The sequence below is a fragment of the Manacus candei genome, unplaced genomic scaffold (assembly GCF_025592945.1).
Source record: "Manacus candei isolate 608988 ecotype Guabito, Panama unplaced genomic scaffold, ASM2559294v1 h1tg000028l, whole genome shotgun sequence".
NCBI classification, from domain to species: domain Eukaryota; kingdom Metazoa; phylum Chordata; class Aves; order Passeriformes; family Pipridae; genus Manacus; species Manacus candei.
The window spans coordinates 24217796-24225580 of NW_026138076.1; positions in this window are offsets into that span (position 1 = coordinate 24217796).

Sequence of the window (7785 nt, forward strand, 5' to 3'; positions counted from 1 at the left end):
TGTCTTATGCGAAAACTATAATAAAATGGAATAAAAGTGTATCTTGCAAAATAACTTGTTGTTTTTTGAGGGTGTAGTTGAAATAATTAAATGAAAAGAAGATTTTTTAAAAGTTCTAAAATGGGCAGATTAATTAAAATACCATGAAAGGAAAGGTGAATTTAATTTATAGGTAAAAACTGTCATGAGTGAACGGATGTGTTTTTTAGTAGACAATATTAATGGGGTCATAACTTACCTGCTTCTATTTTATGTTTTTATCAGTCTTCATTATGTTTGATTTAACTAAATGGCATGATCAAGTAACACAGATTTAATCTGGCTTTTGCTTTGCCACTCCACTCTAAAGGAGGCACTGAGCCAAATTTTGAACCAATTTTCCTGGCCAGACTTCTGTTTTGATGCTGATCCCAAACCAGATACAGAGAAGAGTGGTCCTCTACCTTTCAATAGAGCACTGATGCAAAAATGTAGTTCAGGAGCCAGAAATTCTTTCTAAAGTTGAGGTGGAGGGGGCAGAGAAGGGAGAAGTAATGGAAACTTCACTGGAAATTCATATGAAAATGCACAGTACCCTCTTCACCACAGAATTAATCAGATTAATATCTCTGGTGGAGTCATAGATGTCAGTACTTCTGTTTTGTTGGGAGTTTTACAGTAACATAAGCACAGCAGTTACTATGTCCTGATATATTCCATACTTCATAATAACAGTGGTGTAATAATGTTAATCAAATATAAAAGCATTAGCATTTAATTTTTTCTACAATCCAGAGGTTATATTTGAAGACACCCTCTGTAGTTATACGACTGCCTGGTTCCCTTTATATCAATAGTGAACTGGGCTAAAAAAGTACTTCTTTTGTGGTTTAAACATATATAAAATTATCTTTGATAGAAAATAGCAGTAAATTATCAGGAACAAAATGCAAAGTGAGACTGGCGTCCAATTTTCAACAATTTTTCAAGCTCAACACATGAAATATATACTAAAAATTGGCTATTGATTATATGCCTACATATATTATGTATAAAAATTAAAGCAGTGTTTTTATTACTGTGTTCATATGCACAAATAATAGTGTTTGTAAAAAATGTTAAATTTAAAATTTAAGTATTTGTCAATTTGGTATTATAATGAGACAATTTTTCTCTAAATTGGTGGGACAATTTCCATTAATATTTGTGAAGCCATATACTAATATTAAGTTGTTAATTACATTTAATTTTTTATCCTTCACTGTAAATGTTACCTGTAAATTACTGTCAAAAGCAGTAAGAGTAATGAATAATATACTTCACTGTGACTATTCTTTGAATTCTTCAGACATAGAAATGTGCTTTATGTACATTTTTCAGCATAAAACTCTTAAAAATTTAACATTAAAAATTCCTGTAGGATTAGTTCTAACTTCTCCACTACAAGCAGTCAACAGCTCTCCTCTGTCAGAGTTGCAGGCAAATGTTATCACCTTTTAGGTGGTGACAGAGGTAATTTTACTTCATCATCTATTTCTTTTCTCTGATGCTTTCTGCAGTGTAGCAGCTAACACCTTTGAGAACACCAAAGGCAATACAATCACAGAATCATAGAATCAACTGGGTTGGAAAAGACCTCTGAGATCATCAAGTCCAACCCTTGGTCCAACACTGCTGTGGTTAGTAGACCATGGCACTCAGTGCCACATCCAGTCTCAGCTTAAAAACCTCCAGGGACAGTGAATCCAACACCTCCCTGGGCAGCCCATTCCAGTCTGATTACTCTCTCTGTAAAAAATTTCTTCTTAATATTCAACCTAAACCTCCCCTAGCAGAACTTAAGACAGTACCCTCTTGTCCTACTGCTGGTTGCCTGGGAGAAGAGACCAACCCCTGCCTGGCTACAACCTCTTTTCAGGGAGTTGTAGAGAGTGATGAGGTCTCCTCTGAGCCTCCTCCAGGGTGAACAACCTCAGTTCTCTCAGCCTCTCCTCATAGGACTTGTGCTCAAGTCTCTTCACCAACTTCATTGCTCTTCTCTGGACCTGCTCCAGCACCTCAATATCCTTCCTGAACTGGGGGACTCAGAACTGGACACAGTACTCCAGGTGTGGCCTCACCAGTGCTGAGTACAGGGGAAGAATCACTTCCCTGGTCCTGTTGGCCACACTGTTCCTGATACAGACTAGCATGCCATTGGCCCTCTTGGCCACCTGGGCACACTGCTGGCTCATGTTCAGCTTCCCGTTGATCCAAACTCCCAGATGCCTTTTCTGCCTTGCTGCTCTCCAGCCACTCTGTCCCCAGCCTGTCGAGCTGCACGGGATTGTTGTGGCCAAAGTGCAGGACTCAGAACTTGGCCTTGTTGAACCTCATCCCATTGGAATCAGACCATCTCTCCAGGTTGTTCAGGTCCCTCTGAAGAGCCCTCCTTCCTGCCTTCCAGCAGATTGACACTCCCCCCCCACTCGGTGTCATCTGCAAATTTGCTGATGGTACACTTAATCCCCTTATCCAGATCATCAATAAAGATATGAAATAGAACTGGACCCAACACTGGTCCCTGGGGGACACCACTAGTGACCAACCACCAACTGGGTGCAGGACCATTCACCACCACTCTCTGGGCCTGGCCCTTCAGCCGGTTCCTGACTCAGCACAGAGTACCCCTGTCCAAGCCCTGGGCTACCAGCTTTTCCAGAAGTATGTTATGGGAGATGGTGTCAAAGGCTTTGCTGAAGTCCAGATAGACACATCCACAGCCTTCCCCTCATCCACCAAGCAGGTCACCTGCTCATAAAAGGAGATCAGGTTGGTCAGACCAGACCTGCCCTTCCTAAACCTGTGCTGGCTGGGTCTGATCCCTTGTCCATCCTGTAGGTGTTTTGCGATTGCACTGAGGATGCTCTGCTCCATAAACTTGCCAGGCACTGAGGTCAGATTGACAAGCCTGTAGTTTCCCAGGTCCTCCTTCCAGCCCTTTTTGTGGATTGGTGTGACATTCACCAACTTCCAATCATCTGTGACCTCCCCAGTGATCCAGGACTGTTGGTAAATGATGAAGACCATCTTGCTGAGCTCTTCTGCCAGCTCCCTCATCACCCTAGGATGGTTCCCATCTGATCCCATGGACTTGTGAGGATCCAAGTGGCTCAGCAGGTCACTAAGTGTTTCTTCCTGGATTACAGGGGGGCTATTCACCTTCCCGGCTCTGTCTACCTACTCCGGAGGCCACTTGTCCTGAGGACAACCTGTCTTACTGCTGAACACGGAGGCAAAGAAGGTGTTAAGTACCTCAGCCTTTTCCTCATCTTTGGAGACTCTGTTCCCCCCTATGTCCAACAAAGAATGGAGGTTTTCCTTGCCCCTCCTTTTTCTATTGATATATTTGTAGAAGTACTTGTTATCCCTAGCAGAAGTAGCTAGATTGAGTTCAAAGTGTGCCTTTGTCTCTCTAATTTTCTTTCTACATGACGTAACTATATTCCTAAATGCTGCATGAGTAGCCAGCCCTTTTTTCCATAGTTGGTAAGCTCTTTTTCCTCCTAATTTCCTTCAAAATCTCCCTGTTCAGCCATGGTGGCCGTCTTCCCTTCTGGCTCACCTTTCAGCACACTGGGACAGCCTACTCCCGTGTGTTCAAGACTTCCTTCTTGAATCATATGCATTCCTCCTGGACCCGTTTGTTTTCAAGGACTATTTCCCAAGGTACCCTCTGAACCAGTCTTCTGAGTAGGTCGAAATCTGCCCTGAGGAAGTCCAGGGTAGAATTTTTATTGATGGCCCTCTTTGCATCCCTGAGTGTTGAAAACTCTATTATTTCATGGTCACTGTGCCCCAGAGGGCCTCTAACCACCACATCTCCCACCAGCCCCTCTCTGTTTGTGAAGAGCAGGTCTAGCAGGGCCCCACCCCTGGAAAGCTCATTTACCAGCTGGAGCAGGAAATTATTCTCCATGCACTCTAGGAATCTCCTAGGCTTCCTCTTCTCTGCTGTGTTGAGTTTCCGGCAGATATCCGGCAGGTTAAAGTCACCCACAAGGACAAGGGCTGGCGATTTTGAGACGTCTGCCAGCTGCTTGTAGAATAATTCATCACCCTCATCATCCATTAGAAAGGACTAATGAGTCACACTGGAATTGTTAGGTTTTACTTTGAGACTTTGATGTTAAAACTAACATTGTCAGTTATTGTGAGTCAGTTCTGCAAGAAATGCAGGTAATTCAGCATTGTAAAATACCAGATATTTTTAACTGATACTGTACTCAGAAGGTCGTAATATTTTATTGAATAATGTAACCTATATAAACTGCTTTTATATGTTTTGGAAGAGCATAGCCATAAATAAATAACCCTAAGGCACCAATACAAGCTGATTAGCTAAATGTAAATGAAAAAACTGTAAATGCAGAGTATAAACAGCTGTATTATCATAAAAAGAACAGTATTCTTGGTACAGATTATGCACTGATCACAACCGATACAAATATCAAAGCTTGTGACATTCTGTAACCAGCTTTCTATTCTCTCTGAAAAGAATTCCTAATCAATTCTAATAAGTAGACAGTGCTAACTTAAGCAAAGTAAGTATCAGGTCTTTGCTAAGTTAAACCATTTTGACTGAACTAGGTTAATATATGAGAACCACAGCTAGCAAAACCATCAGGAGCAATAGCTTGTGGTGTAAGGGTGACAGCAATCAGCTGTGCTCAGGCTGGAGGCAGCTGACAGAAGATGTACAACCACGTTCAAGCTATAAATACAGGTTATGGTTTTCTTTCAAATACTTTTCCTTCTCTAACATTGCTTACAGGCATTTAAGTTGTTTGATCTAACCTCTGACTCAGTTTTCCTAGACATAACTCACATCTACTTGCATTGATTTTTTTCTCTTAGTTTTATTTGTTTTGATCAGAAGAAAATACAAAGTTTCATTAATAATAACACAAGATTTTTTAAATCTATATGGGAATAGTTGTACACATTTTACAATAAAAAGAAAGCAAATTGTGTATTTCAAACTGCTACTTTGAAGTAATTTGACTAGATTCTTTTTTTTTCCTGACATTTAAAGGTGCAGATAAAGCATTAGGCCTAATATAAAAATAATGTGTTTGGAAGAACTATTTCAGACAAAAAAATGTACTTTTCCACAGAGTAGAGAAGGTGAACAGGTCTTTAGATCATGATTTATATATTGCCCTTGCATTGTATGATTAATTGACTCTCATGTAACAATTCTAATCCTCTCTATGAATAATTTTCTAGGTGGTCTATGCAAAAAAATGTGTGAAGTATCTTAAAATGGTGGTTTTATTTTTTTTTTGTTTGTCAGTTGGTTTTAAGGTCTATCTCTAACAATGAATTCTGTACTACAGAAATAAAACATTTTTTTCTTAGTTTTCACAGCCAATATCAAAATGTGTATGTGTTCTCCAATGATTACTAGGACATGAAAAGTCATTAAGATATAATGTCTAAGTAGCATCAATAATTCCAGTGTTCTCAGAGAAAGCAAAGCAAGAAAATAGAAAAACTAAATTCAGAAGATTATATTTGTTCAGTTTTGCAGTTAGAGAAAAGACTGCCTCACCAAGCTGGTAATGAAATACAAGATCAAGTGAAACAGCCTATTTTTAGGCATTATATTATTGGATAAAAGATATTGCTTTAAGACGGTTATTCTTGTAAAGGCCTTAAAAGAAAAGAAAGTGAGAAATCCAAATCTGATCTTAGTAGTAGAGTATATATTAAGATATGTTGTACTAAACCAAAACTAACACCAGAAACAGTCAGGGCAGACAAATAAAAAAAACCCCAAACCCTGTGTTTAGAGTGACTTTTCATCTTTTATTAACAGTACTCAAAGTGACCCTTAAGTAAGTTGTATGCATATTGCTTGTAGGAAGCAGTTTGCGTTATTGTCAACTTGCTTATTTTCTTTCTATTTTCCTAACAGGATTAAGACCCGAAATAAAAAAGGGAGGCTCTGTATAGGTTGTGTGGAAAGCTCAGGTGTTTTGAGCCTGAATCAGGCTCCAAGCTAAAACACCAATGTAGATCTACTCACACAAATCAGGATCAAGACAAGTTGTAAGACTGACAACCAGACAAAATCAGACAAAAATCAGACAAAAATTATATAAAATCAGAAGCAACCTGTAAAGATTCAGATCTAAACAGAACTAGAACTGGATTTGTTCTTGATGGTCATCTTAAGGAGCAAAAGTTTTCATCCTCTAATATTATAGCTGTAGAAAAAGAAATTCAATTTTTCATTTGTATATCTTTGCACCTTTCCAATTGAGAAGAAAATCTGGCTCAGGCTTTTGCTTTGATATCCCCTGGATAAGAATATAATCCCAGTCCTCAAAGCTAATGCACATTTTGGTTTCCCCTGAACAGCAGCAGTTACGGCCATCTGTTAGACTGGCATTACTCCTAAGCCAAAATTCTTCTGCCAGTTTAAAAATGGCATGGAGGAGCAACTGATGGAAAGAATCAATTTTTATCTCTTCTCCCTCCTGTGGTAGCCTTCATCAGATATTGCTCTAAAATTTACGGTTTTTTTAAATTGTTTTAAGTGTTTCTAGTTAACAACAAGGCTAATTGCAGAAAGTTAATTGCCCATGTAACTCTTTAACCACCATTAATCTTAGACCTCTATCAAATTAGTTTTTGTAATATTATGTTTGAACTTTATAAAAGTAAAAAAAAAAAAAAGAAAAGAGGATGAAGTTTAAAAAAATAAGGCAATAAGGAAAGCACTAAAAAGCCCATTAAATGTTTTTTAGTGGTTCAAGTTGTGTGAAAGAATAACAGTTTTTTCTGTTTTTAAGTAAATTAATAAGTCGTTTTATATTAAGCCATTCTGTACGAAACATGGCCCTCATTTTTACTTCTAAGAAAAGCCATTAACTTTAGTAGTATTCTTCCAGTTGAACCTGGGATATCACATACAGTGTAGCTTCTAAGTGAGTAAGCACAGTGATTATTGAAGCATCCAAAATAGTTTACTTCTCTGTGACTATCTGGAAAGAGGTATGCAAACAAATTTTCTCCAGAGGTTACCTTGAAGAAAAATGTTTATTTTAGACCTGTAGCATTGCAGCACTTCAGCTATGAAGTTTTCAGCTATTTCAAACACTTCCAGAAATTCTTGTGATTATTCCTTAATGCGGGAATCCTTCAAATGGTCATACACGACATACAGTGCTAAAAAATATCAATCAGGAATCCGCTATCCTCTGGCTGGAAGTAGTGACTGTCTGCCATGCACAGCAATCACAGTATGGCCTCAGACTGTGGGTAGACAGACAACCACCCTTAATTCTTCTGTGGTGGACACACCGCCAAGAAAACTTGTATTGAAGGAAATGCTGGTAACACAAGCAACCAAAAAATGGGTGGCTATTGCTGATGAAACAGTAATTCAGTTTAAAAAATGCTTTCATTATGAGAAACTTTTCCCTCTGTGAGAACAAAAATACCTTATTTACAAATAAACTAATTTAATGTATGTTCCATGGAATTTGATAGTATCAAACATTTGTTTGAGACTAATTCAAGGTTTTGTCTTCAGTTGAAGATACGCTCTTGTGAGTTTCTTTGCGCAGGAATCAGTTCTACGCTAAATTAACTGCTCTGTTTGAAGAGTTTCTGTTTTCAGTTGCATTGCATGCATCTTTTGGGAATGCCTTTACTTTAAACTGTTATGGTTTCCTGGTTTTATTTTTACAGGGAACTGTTCTACATTCTTAGAAGTTTCATTTTCAGACTATTATGTTTGTTCATTAATGCTTTTAA